Source organism: Nycticebus coucang, chromosome 5 (assembly GCF_027406575.1).
Source record: "Nycticebus coucang isolate mNycCou1 chromosome 5, mNycCou1.pri, whole genome shotgun sequence".
Lineage (NCBI taxonomy): Eukaryota > Metazoa > Chordata > Mammalia > Primates > Lorisidae > Nycticebus > Nycticebus coucang.
The window spans coordinates 139,873,752-139,885,855 of record NC_069784.1 but is presented as its reverse complement, the minus strand read 5'-3'; the positions used below and the strand labels follow the sequence as shown (position 1 = coordinate 139,885,855).

Below are 12,104 nucleotides of genomic sequence, written 5' to 3'. Positions count from 1 at the left end.
GATATTAATATTCTTTTAACGTCAATGAGTAACAATGGGCAATTGAAAAGAAAGGTATGTGTCCCTGCTCCACTGCACCTTCAGATGAAAAAGCTCATGTGATTTTTAAATTAGATTTTAAAAATATTTTGCTTTTGTTCTTTACTGGTTAATATAGCCAATGTTTAAAATGGTTCTTAATTATAATTAGTTTTAACAGGAGATCTTTTGAAATATGTCTTCTCTGTGTTATTCTAATAAGATGACCCTAGGACAGTAAAAGCTGTAGGAATGAAACCACACATACCTTTGAAAAAAATCACGTGTAAAATATGTATATTTTATGTTTATAATTGCAAAATATATATACACCATTAACATGTAGTCAATCAGTAGCAATCGAGCAACTGCTAAGTGTTTACATAGTGCTTGCTGTGTGCTGGGTGCTGCTAAATGTCAAGGTGTGTGATGATCTTACCTGGATTCCAAGATGAGCCCATGGAAGGAAGGAAGATGAAATCCAGTCTGTCTCCACGTGAGGACTCCTGAGCCCACTAACGGAAGGAACGTGAAATCCAGTCTGTCTGCACGTGAGGACCCCTGAGTCCACTGACGGAAGGAACGTGGAATACAGTCTGTCTCCACGTGACGACTCCTTAGTCCACTGACGGAAGGAACGTGAAATCCAGTCTGTCTCCATGTGAGGACCCTTGAGCCCACTGAAGGGAGGAACGTGAAATCCAGTCTGTCTCCACGTGACGACCCCTGAGCCCACCGACGGAAGAAACGTGAAATCCAGTCTGTCTCCACGTGATGACCCCTGAGTCCACTGATGGAAGGAACGTGAAATCCGGTCTGTCTCCACGTGAGGACCCCTGAGTCCACTGACGGAAGGAACGTGAAATCCAGTCTGTCTCCACGTGAGGACCCCTGAGTCCACTGACGGAAGGAACGTGAAATCCAGTCTGTCTCCACGTGAGGACCCCTGAGTCCACTGACGGAAGGAACGTGAAATCCAGTCTGTCTCCACGTGAGGACCCCTGAGTCCACTGACGGAAGGAACGTGAAATCCAGTCTGTCTCCACGTGACGACCTCTGAGTCCACTGACGGAAGGAACGTGAAATCCAGTCTGTCTCCACGTGAGGACCCCTGAGTCCACTGACGGAAGGAACGTGAAATCCAGTCTGTCTCCACGTGAGGACCCCTGAGTCCACTGAAGGGAGGAACGTGAAATCCAGTCTGTCTCCACGTGAGGACCCCTGAGTCCACTGACGGAAGGAACGTGAAATCCAGTCTGTCTCCACGTGACGACCTCTGAGTCCACTGACGGAAGGAACGTGAAATCCAGTCTGTCTCCACGTGAGGACCCCTGAGCCCACTGAAGGGAGGAACGTGAAATCCAGTCTGTCTCCACGTGACCACTCCTGATCCCACTGAAGGGAGGAATGTGAAATCCAGTCTGTCTCCACGTGAGGACCCCTGAGTCCACTGAAGGAAGGAACGTGAAATCCAGTCTGTCTCCACGTGACGACCCCTGAGCCCACTGAAGGGAGGAACATGAAATCCAGTCTGTCTCCATGTGAGGACCCCTGAGCCCACTGAAGGAAGGAATGTGAAATCCAGTCTGTCTCCACATGATGACTCCTGAGCCCACTGAAGGGAGGAACGTGAAATCCAGTCTGTCTCCACGTGAGGACCCCTGAGCCCACTGAAGGAAGGAACGTGAAATCCAGTCTGTCTCCACATGATGACTCCTGAGCCCACTGAAGGGAGGAACGTGAAATCCAGTCTGTCTCCACGTGACGACCCCTGAGTCCACTGAAGGAAGGAACGTGAAATCCAGTCTGTCTCCATATGCCCTCTCCATTGTGAATCCTGCATTCAGCTGTGATTGTGACATGCTAATAAGATGACCCTGGGGATTTTCTTTACAGTTTTAGTACATGTTCCTCTACGACGTATTGTGGGTTGACTTGTGTCCTTCTAGAAGTTATACTGGAGCCTTGACCTCCAGCAATGTGACCCTGTTTGGAAATAGGGTGTTTAGAGATGTAAATGAGGTAGGCGGTCATCAGCATGGGCCCAAGAGACAGACCAGTCGCTTGGGGAAGAAACCATGTGACGATGGGGGCAGCCCCTGACGGCCTGGGTTCACCAAGGGCTGCTGGCCACACCGGGAGCTGGAAGAGATGAGGGTTCTCCCCTCCAGGCTGCTGGGGCAGCACCCTGCAGGCATCTGCTGGACGTCCAGAAGTATGAGCTGCCCAGTGGTACTTCGTTACGGCCACCCTTGGAAACTAATGGGAAAGTTCATTTATAAAATAAAGTTCATTATAAAATACAGAATTCCTTTTAATCTGATTAAAGTTAGACATAATCAAATTTACCTTCTAAACCAAATCAGTTTATAGGTTGAGATGGTTCTAGGAAGCTTCATATGGAGGCAATGGTCTGGGGTTTGGTCAGAGGAGTGGGCAGCTTTTTTGTTAGGAGACCCAAGTCGGTTTCTGAGGTAGGATCGTCTGCCTCACTGCAAAAATTCTGGGGTACCCATCTGTTAAATGCAGGCCTTAGATCTGTCTCCTTAGTCCATGACAGGGAACAATCATAAAAAATGTGGATAAAATCTGGACTGGTTCTTTAAGGGTCATGGTCTGGATCAGAGTGAGAGCAGGTACCCAAATAAAATCGGGAGACACGGAGGTGCACGAGGCTGTCCACCTCTGTCTGGGTTATTTGAACCTTCTGAAAAGAAAACCCATGAGCACTTTTTTTGTTGTTGTTTTCTTTTGCTTTGAGTTGTGTTAAAATGACTTTCAGTTAGAGATGGAGAGTTTTCCGACTTTTGTAGGGAGTTTTCCCCGTGCTATTAGTGGTGAGTGGCCCAGCGTGGTTCACAAGCCCGCAGATGTTCCTTGGCGCATTTCTCAGTGACGTAGCTGTGAAGCTGAAAGATGGAAGATGTGTGAAGCTGTTAAATTGATCTGCTCTCAGGTCACTTGAAAACATGCAAATAAGTGAGTTTTTAAAAACACTTTTAGTTTTTAGCTTAAAATTATTCATGAAGTGAGGTGCGAAGTTGCAGGGAAGAGGGTCAGCGATCTTCAGGAGAGCCAGTCAGTCCTTGGGAGGGAGGCCAGAAGCCAGCACCAGCCACACCGAGGACCTCCACCGTGTTAGCTGCCACGCAGGCAAACCACAGGGCTGTGATGGGCTTTGACAGAGTCTGGCAGGGATGTCCCTCCACACGGGGCATCAGAGGGAGTGATACGGGGTGCCTGGGGGAGCGGTGGGGGCTGCAGGGGTGCCAACATCTGTGAGGCTGGATGTTCACTTTCCCACTCATCTTCCAGGATGAGATGATGATAAGTTTTGATAAGAATTTCTCTCTTCTCATATCCAAGTCTGCAGTGCACTTGATGACTATTGTTCAGCTTTGTAATTAACATCCTGAAGAGGTCCTGAAATATCTTCGGGGGACTCTGGAGTCACTAGAGAAGGAATGCATTATGTTCAATATAATTTTCTTGTTAAGCAAATTTTAATTTTTGAGAGCAGTTATTCCAGGAATTGCATATATGATAACTTGATTCAGAAGAACAAGTGCTTTATGAGACTTCTTGTTCCTTACCGTGGAACTGTAGCACAAACCACACTGCACTCTTATTTGCAAAAATGTTGTTTTGCACTTATTTTAAACTGTCAAAAGAAAGATGTCTTCCTTTGAGCAAAGGAAGTAAAAAGAATTTTTGTACTTATAAAACATTTTTTAAAAATTCACTAACATCGACGTTAGCCTTTTTAGAGTGTTGTATACTTCTAAGGGGTCAAAGTTCATGCAAACCTTCCCTAATATGAATGTCAGGGATATGATTTTTGACTATTGGGCAGTGACAGATGTCTGCCTCGGGACACAGACACATAGGAAAGCCCAGCTGCCCACTGGGACCACCTGGAAGCAAGGAGGACCCAGGCATCAGGAAGCGGCCACACTGCTCTTCACTGGCAGTGAGAATGGTTACTGTAGGCCGCGTGGCCATGGATGCTGCCGGCACCAGCATGGCCCCTCCTTCAACCATAGGAGCATTTTGTGTGTGTGGAAGGAGAGCTGGATACCAGCTGCCCAAGAGGAGGTCTGGCCCCACTGCTTATGGGTCAGTGGCCACACAAAGGGCAGGACCAAGAAACTTCTCCTGTGTGGGCGACAAGGGCCATGGTGGTCGTATTCAGCTGAGGACCTCACACAGGGGTCCTCTTCGAGGCAGTCCTGGGGGCGGTGTCTTCACCTGACCCTATATCAGTTTTTGTGGTTTGCACACCAAACAAGGCCTCCTCCCCAGAAATCACGCCCCCTTCGAGGGCCAGCTCACAGTTACGCTGTGCCGTGTACGGTGATTGCTTTGTTACCACCACTTTAGGCAGGTTTAGAAGTCTCTTTGGGATGCTAAGGAAGGGATTCCCTGGGCCATATGGGCTGGGCTCTGGGCCTGTTTCCAGATGGGAGGAGACCCTGAGATCAGTGGGTACAGTCAATTCTCACTATTCATGGTAGTTCTTTTCTATAAAGTTGCCACAAAATCTGAATGTATGAGTTAATGAATCGCCGCTTGTGCGGGAGGCACAGAGTTAGACCCCGAGAGCCTCTGCCACAGCGTCTTCGTCAGCCAACCAATACTTGGCCTTGTTTTCTATGCGAGTCTGTTTAAAGGCACCTTGTAAACATGCTCCCTGCCCACAGCACCATAACTCATGCCTGAAGGAAACGTCTTGAGTGTGGACATTTTCTCTGCAAGGCCCATCACAGGCTTCTTGCTCGTAGAGATTCCAGAAGCCCCTCAGCACTGGCTTTGTGGCCATGTCGAATGTGAAACAACCAGCAAATAGCATAAAAATTTGAAAAACGCACTTCTGAATGTTAATAGTTGTGGACAGGACACAGTATGAACTAAAACACGAGGGCAGCGCCTCCCCTGGTTCACAGTTGCCTGGGAATGCACGTGGCTGGGGACAAACATTTTTGTCCTCTGTATATGTCTGGGAATGACCTGGAAAGCTTGGTGAATGTTCATGTTGGGATCCAAGTAAACCTGGGTGAGTAGGTGAATTTACAAATGCAGAATTCACTAATAGTGAGGATAATACAGTATCTTGCTAAGTTACCTGCTGCCTTGTACTTACTACTGAGTTCCTACGCAGCTTGGTTTTGGGAAGTCCATTCAGGCAGAAAATTAGGAGGCAGAATAAACTATAATAGTGGGTTGACAATGCCGAACCACAGCACAGGTGACGGTATCCTGGGCAGTCACTGCCCAAGGCCAGCGGGAAGCCTGGGTATTGGTGCTCATGCAGGTCCTCTTGGGGGGCATCTAGGGCGCTGCTCACCATCCTTACTTCGCCCATCCACCTTTGGAAAGTAGAATCTCCTTGTTGCCTTAATCTGTATTTCTCTACCATGATTTTAACTGTCCCTGCAAATGCTTGTAAGTCTCTCGTATTTTCTTCTGAGGATCACCTGCCTGTGCTCTTTGCCATTTTTCTGTTTGAATTTTGTTTTTTTTTTGTCTTTGCTTTGGATTCACAAGCTATCTTTGTTTATTCTTAATATTAGTCCCTGTTGGTTTAAAAAATTATAACTATCACTTTCTAGCACACCTACGGTGTGTTGATTGGCTCTGTCCATTTTGTTTTTCAATGAATAAAGATTCTGAATTTTGATATTGTCAAATTCATATCTGGGAGGGGATTTGTTTCTTTAAACATCTTTCTCCATTCTTGAGTCACAGAAATACACGCCTCCATTGACACATAAGAACTCCATGGTTTAAATGTCCACCTTCAGTTCTCTGACCGTCCTGGCCCCGCCATCACTGTGCTGCAAAGTGCTGCAAAGACTCTGCCTTCACCTTTCTTCCTGTGGTGATGATTAGAGACCAGCCCTTTCACCGCTGGTGCAGAGTATGGCTCCTGTGTGTGGGTCTACCTCTGAGCTTCCCTTTCAGTGTACTTGGTCTTCGTTTGTTCTCACACTCGTTCTGGACTCTTAAAGAACGGCTGCTATCTTTACTCCCAGGGTTTACTGGGTCTTGCTTCCTCTGTTCTTTATGTTTTGCAGCTGATTACGCTATTTCTGGGCCTTGATTCATTCAAATATTGGAAATATTGGAATGAATTTATGAACTTTTCAAAATTCAAATAAAATTTTTGTTGGGACTGCATTTAATTTATAGAGTATTTTGGGAGAACAACATTTACGTTTTGTGTAATTATACTTTATACCATTAATGTATGTTCCTACTCCAAGAGCATAGTCTGTATCTTTATTTTTTCAAATATTTTTATTTTTTTAAATTAAAACCTGACTTATTTTTGCAGTGTAAACAAGGTTAATGCTTAACATACGGTTATTTTGTGTAGGACCCTGTTGGATTGTTTTGAAAATGCTTTGTTGGATTCAATGCCTAAGATACCCACATGCCAGGGCCTGCCCTGGGTCCTGGGAAAGCTGGGGAGACACAAAGCTCCCTGCCTGGGGGGCACATATGCTAGGGAGGAGGGGCAGGCAGCCAGTGGAGCGAGGACAAAGCTGTGGTTACTGGCCTGGCTCAGTTCACTGAGCAGCAGACCCAAGGCAGGGCTTGACTTGCAGGGGGTTGGCTGGAGACGGGTGAAAGCAGCTCTTTCAGACGATGTAGGTCCCACATCCATGAAAGAGAAAAAGCAAGAGAAAGCAAGAAAGGAGGAGTCTTAGCTCAAAGCAAGTCCCGTCCAGGCCCACAGGTGCCCTCCATCCAGGGCTCCCTTGGGGGAACTAGAGCACATCTCTGCTGGGCACACCCGGCCCTGAGCCGGGAGCCCAGGCGAGCTTGGTCCTGCTTGTGATGCTGCCATAAGTCCAGAGGTGCAGGAGCTCCCTCCCTGGGGTGGTGCAGCTGTCACTGCAAACAGGTGTGGGAAGGCCTCAAAAGGCCAAGGAGGAGAGGCAGCGGCCCTGTGGCCACCTGAGCCAACAGCTGTCCAGGCACAGATGGGAGTGGCTGGGATGGCCCAGCAGAGTGAGTGGGGGACAGCAGGGTGAGGTCCTGGGGGCTGCAGCAGGCGGGCGGGCTGGGCCTCCTGGACCTCCGCAGGGGAAGGGCTGCTGCTCGGGCTGATGGGAAACCACTAGATTCGAGAGAGGTCCAGCTGCATCTTCACTGATCTCCTGGCTGCGAGTTACAGAGACCGAGAGGGGCCAGGACAGGAGCAGGGGGACTCATGCCACCCTCCACTCAGGGGGTGGCTCCCGGCTGAGGGGAGGTTGATGCTGGGGGGGTGGCAGAAAGACCTTGTGCTGTGAGTGTGTTGGGAAGGCAGAGCCGAGGCACTTTCTGGAGGACTGACATAGGTGATGAGCATGCGTTTGAGAGGGAAGAGGCTGAGGAAGGATCATTGGATCTCACAGTAGGAGGTCACCAGGGCTTTGACCAGAGCAGCTGGGGTTGGGGACATGGGCTGCAGAGCCTGGCAAGGATGCGTTGTGTTCCAGAGTGGATGGGGGAGTTGGGGCCCCCCTGCAAAGGGTGCAGGGGGTGGAGTGCCAGTGCCTTCCGCCAGTGTTCTTTTGGGATGACTGAGGCACAGGGAGTTCGTTAAACTTGCCCAGGACAACCGTCCAGCCCCAGACTGCAGAAGCCCAGGCCCCCACCCCTGCATGAGCATCTCCATGGGACTGTGCTCTCTGCTAAGTTAATGTCTAAACCTTGTCCAGTTTTTGTCATTGCAAATGATGCATTATTTTCATTGCATTTTTAGTTGGTTTTTGCTGGGATAGATAGAGACATGTCACTGATTTTTGTAAAGTGATTTTGCCTTAGGCAACCTTATTTTCCTGGCATTAGGCCTCTGATTTATCTCCCCAAGAGAGATTATGCTATATGCAAATAAGGCGAGCTCTCCACAGCCTTCCTGAGGGGAGCGTTAGGTCCCACAGTGACAGCTTCTCACCTTTGAAAGTTTTAACTTCTTCTCTGTGACACTCCTACACCGGGAGGGTGCTGAGCAGGAGTTACACGTGAGTCCCTGCCTGGCTGCGCCTGATTTGTGAGGTGGCTCGCTGTCACCGCCAGAGGCACGGGAACTGTGTCAATGCCCACAGCACTCTGTGTAACTGCGGCTGAATCAGCTCTTCTGGAAGAATAGCCTTCCGGGGAGGCAGGGGAAAATGAGATTGCAGACAGTATTTGTGTGTTTACCATGAGCAACACAACAAAATCCACTTTTAAATTCGGGAGACGGTCCAGGGTGCTGGTTTCTAGGATGTGAAACCCTTCATGCTCTTTGGAGAGGTCACCATACTACTTTCCACAGGAGCTGCACCACTTTACATCCCTACCCACTGTTCACAAGTGTTTCAGCTTCTCGACATCCTGCGTGAGGTGACCTCTCCTGGTTTTGATTTGCATTTCCCTGATGATTAGGGATATTGAGCATTTTTCTAGTTGCCTGTTGGCATTTGCGTGTCTTTGGAGAAATCTCTGCTCTGGCCCTTTGCCTGTTTTGAATGAGGTTGGTTGTGGGTTTTATTTTGTTGTTGTTATTGTTGAGCTCTCTATATAGTCTGTATATGAATCCTTTACAAGATATCTGGTTTGTAAATACTCTCTTCCTTTATGGGGGTTGATGTTTTAATTTGTTGATAGTGTCTTTTGATGGACAAACAGTTTTAATATTTTATAAAGTTCAGTTTGTCTGATTTTTCTTTTTCTGTCTGTGCCTTTGATGTTTTATCCAAGAAATCACTGTCAAAGCAATGTTGCGAAGCTGTTGCCCTGTGTTTTCTTCAAGGAATTTTACAGTTTTAGGGCATATGAAAATGAGGCCATAGACTCATTTTCAGTTAATTTTTATGTGTAGTATTAGATAAGGGTCCAGCTTCATTCTTTTGCAAACATACATCTAACTTTCTTTCCCAGCACCAGTTGTCGAAAAGACTCTTTCTCCACTGAATGGTTTTGACACCATTGTTGAAAATCATTCGACCACATGTGGAAGAGTGTATTTCTGGGCTCTCTGTTGTGTTCCCATTGGTCTACATGTCTTTCTTCATGCCATTGCCACCCTGTTTTGATTTCTGTAGCTTTGTAGTGAGTTTTGAAATCAGGAAGTCTGAGTGCCCCAGCTTTGTCCTGTTTCAAGATTATTTTGGCTACTTAGTATCCTGGGTATTCCATATGAATTTTAGGATAGATGTTTCTATTTCTGCAAAAAATGCCATTGAGATTTTGATATTAATTGCATTAAATCTGTAGATAGTATTGACATCTTAACAATATTACATGTTCTTGAACACGGGATGTATTTCCACTTATGTTTGCTTTAGTACCTTTCAGAAATGTTTGTAGTTTTCACTACACGAGTCTTTTACCTCTTGGTTAACCTAATTCCTAAGTATTTTATTGTTTTTTTTTTTAATTTTTTTTTTTTTTTTTATTGTTGGGGATTCATTGAGGGTACAATAAGCCAGTTACACTGATTGCAATTGTTAGGTAAAGTCCCTCTTGCAATCATGTCTTGCCCCCATAAAGTGTGACACACACTAAGGCCCCACCCACCTCCCTCCATCCCTCTTTCTGCTCCCCCCCCCATAAACTTAATTGTCATTAATTGTCCTCATATCAAGATTGAGTACATAGGATTCATGCTTCTCCATTTTTGTGATGCTTTACTAAGAATAATGTCTTCCACTTCCATCCAGGTCAATACGAAGGATGTAAAGTCTCCATTTTTTTTAATAGCTGAATAGTATTCCATGGTATACATATACCACAGCTTGTTAATCCATTCCTGGGTTGGTGGGCATTTAGGCTGTTTCCACATTTTGGCAATGGTAAATTGAGCTGCAATAAACAGTCTAGTACAAGTGTCCTTATGATAAAAGGATTTTTTTCCTTCTGGGTAGATGCCCAGTAATGGGATTGCAGGATCGAATGGGAGGTCTAGGTTGAGTGCTTTGAGGTTTCTCCATACTTCCTTCCAGAAAGGTTGTACTAGTTTGCAGTCCCACCAGCAGTGTAAAAGTGTTCCCTTCCCTCCACATCCATGCCAGCATCTGCAGTTTTGAGATTTTGTGATGTGGGCCATTCTCACTGGGGTTAGATGGTATCTCAGGGTTGTTTTGATTTGCATTTCTCTAATATATAGAGATGATGAACATTTTTTCATGTGTTTGTTAGCCATTTGTCTGTCATCTTTAGAGAAAGTTCTATTCATGTCTCTTGCCCATTGATATAAGGGATTGTTGGCTTTTTTCATGTGGATTAATTTGAGTTCTCTATAGATCCTAGTTATCAAGCTTTTGTCTGATTGAAAATATGCAAATATCCTTTCCCATTGTGTAGGTTGTCTCTTTGCTTTGGTTATTGTGTCCTTAGCTGTACAGAAGCTTTTCAGTTTAATGAAGTCCCATTTGTTTATTTTTGTTGTTGTTGCAATTGCCCTGGCAGTCTTCTTCATGAAGTCTTCCCCCAGGCCAATATCTTCCAGTGTTTTTCCTATGCTTTCTTGGAGGATTTTTATTGTTTCATGCCTTAAATTTAAGTCCTTTATCCATCTTGAATCAATTTTTGTGAGTGGGGAAAGGTGTGGGTCCAGTTTCAGTCTTTTACATGTAGACATCCAGTTCTCCCAACACCATTTATTGAATAGGGAGTCTTTCCCCCAAGGTAAGTTCTTGTTTGGTTTATCAAAGATTAGGTGGTTGTAAGATGTTAGTTTCATTTCTTGGTGTTCAATTCGATTCCAAGTGTCTATGTCTCTGTTTTTGTGCCAGTACCATGCTGTCTTGAGCACTATGGCTTTGTAGTACAGACTAAAATCTGGTATGCTGATGCCCCCAGCTTTATTTTTGTTACTAAGAACTGCCTTAGCTATACGGGGTTTTTTCCGGTTCCATACAAAACGCAGAATCATTTTTTCCAAATCTTGAAAGTACGATGTAGGTACCTTGATAGGAATGGCATTGAATAGGTAGATTGCTTTGGGAAGTATAGACATTTTAACAATGTTGATTCTTCCCATCCATGAGCATGGTATGTTCTTCCATTTGTTAATGTCCTCTGCTATTTCCTTTCTGAGGATTTCATAGTTTTCTTTATAGAGGTCCTTCACCTCCTTCGTTAGGTATATTCCTAGGTATTTCATTTTCTTTGAAACTATGGTGAAGGGAGTTGTGTCCTTAATTAGCTTCTCATCTTGACTGTTATTGGTGTATACAAAGGCTACTGACTTGTGGACATTGATTTTATATCCTGAAACATTACTGTATTTTTTGATGACTTCTAGGAGTCTTGTGGTTGAGTCTTTGGGGTTCTCTAAGTATAAGATCATGTCGTCAGCAAAGAGGGAGAGTTTGACCTCCTCTGCTCCCATTTGGATTCCCTTTATTTCCTTGTCTTGCCTAATTATATTGGCTAGAACTTCCAGCACTATGTTGAATAGTAAAGGTGACAGCGGACAACCTTGTCTGGTTCCAGTTCTAAGAGGAAAAGCTTTCAGTTTTACTCCATTCAGTAAAATATTGGCTGTGGGTTTGTCATAGATAGCTTCAATCAGTTTGAGAAATGTGCCACCTATGCCTATACTCTTCAGAGTTCTAATTAGAAAAGGATGCTGGATTTTATCAAATGCTTTTTCTGCATCTATTGAGAGGATCATGTGATCTTTATTTTTGCCTCTGTTAATATGGTGGATAACGTTTATGGACTTGCGTATGTTAAACCAGCCTTGCATCCCTGGGATGAAGCCTACTTGATCATGATGAATGACTTTTTTGATGATAAACTGTAATCTATTGGCTAGGATTTTGTTGAGAATTTTTGCGTCTATGTTCATGAGTGAGATTGGTCTGAAATTCTCCTTTTTGTTTGGGTCTTTTCCTGGTTTTGGTATCAGGGTGATGTTTGCTTCATAGAATGTGTTGGGGAAGATTCCTTCTTCCTCAGTTTTTTGGAATAATTTCTGCAGTACAGGAATAAGCTCTTCCTTGAAGGTTTGATAGAATTCTGGAGTGAAGCCATCTGGACCAGGGCGTTTTTTGGTTGGAAGCTTTTTATTGTTTCTTTGATCTCAGTGCTTGAAATTGGTCTGT

General features: G+C 45.2%; 1 protein-coding gene across 1 annotated transcript in view; it reads left to right on the top strand.

Moving 5' to 3' along the window:
- RPS6KA2 (ribosomal protein S6 kinase A2) overlaps positions 1 to 12,104 on the top strand; it is a 344,820-nt gene that overhangs the window by 21,511 nt on the left and 311,205 nt on the right. The window lies entirely within an intron of this gene.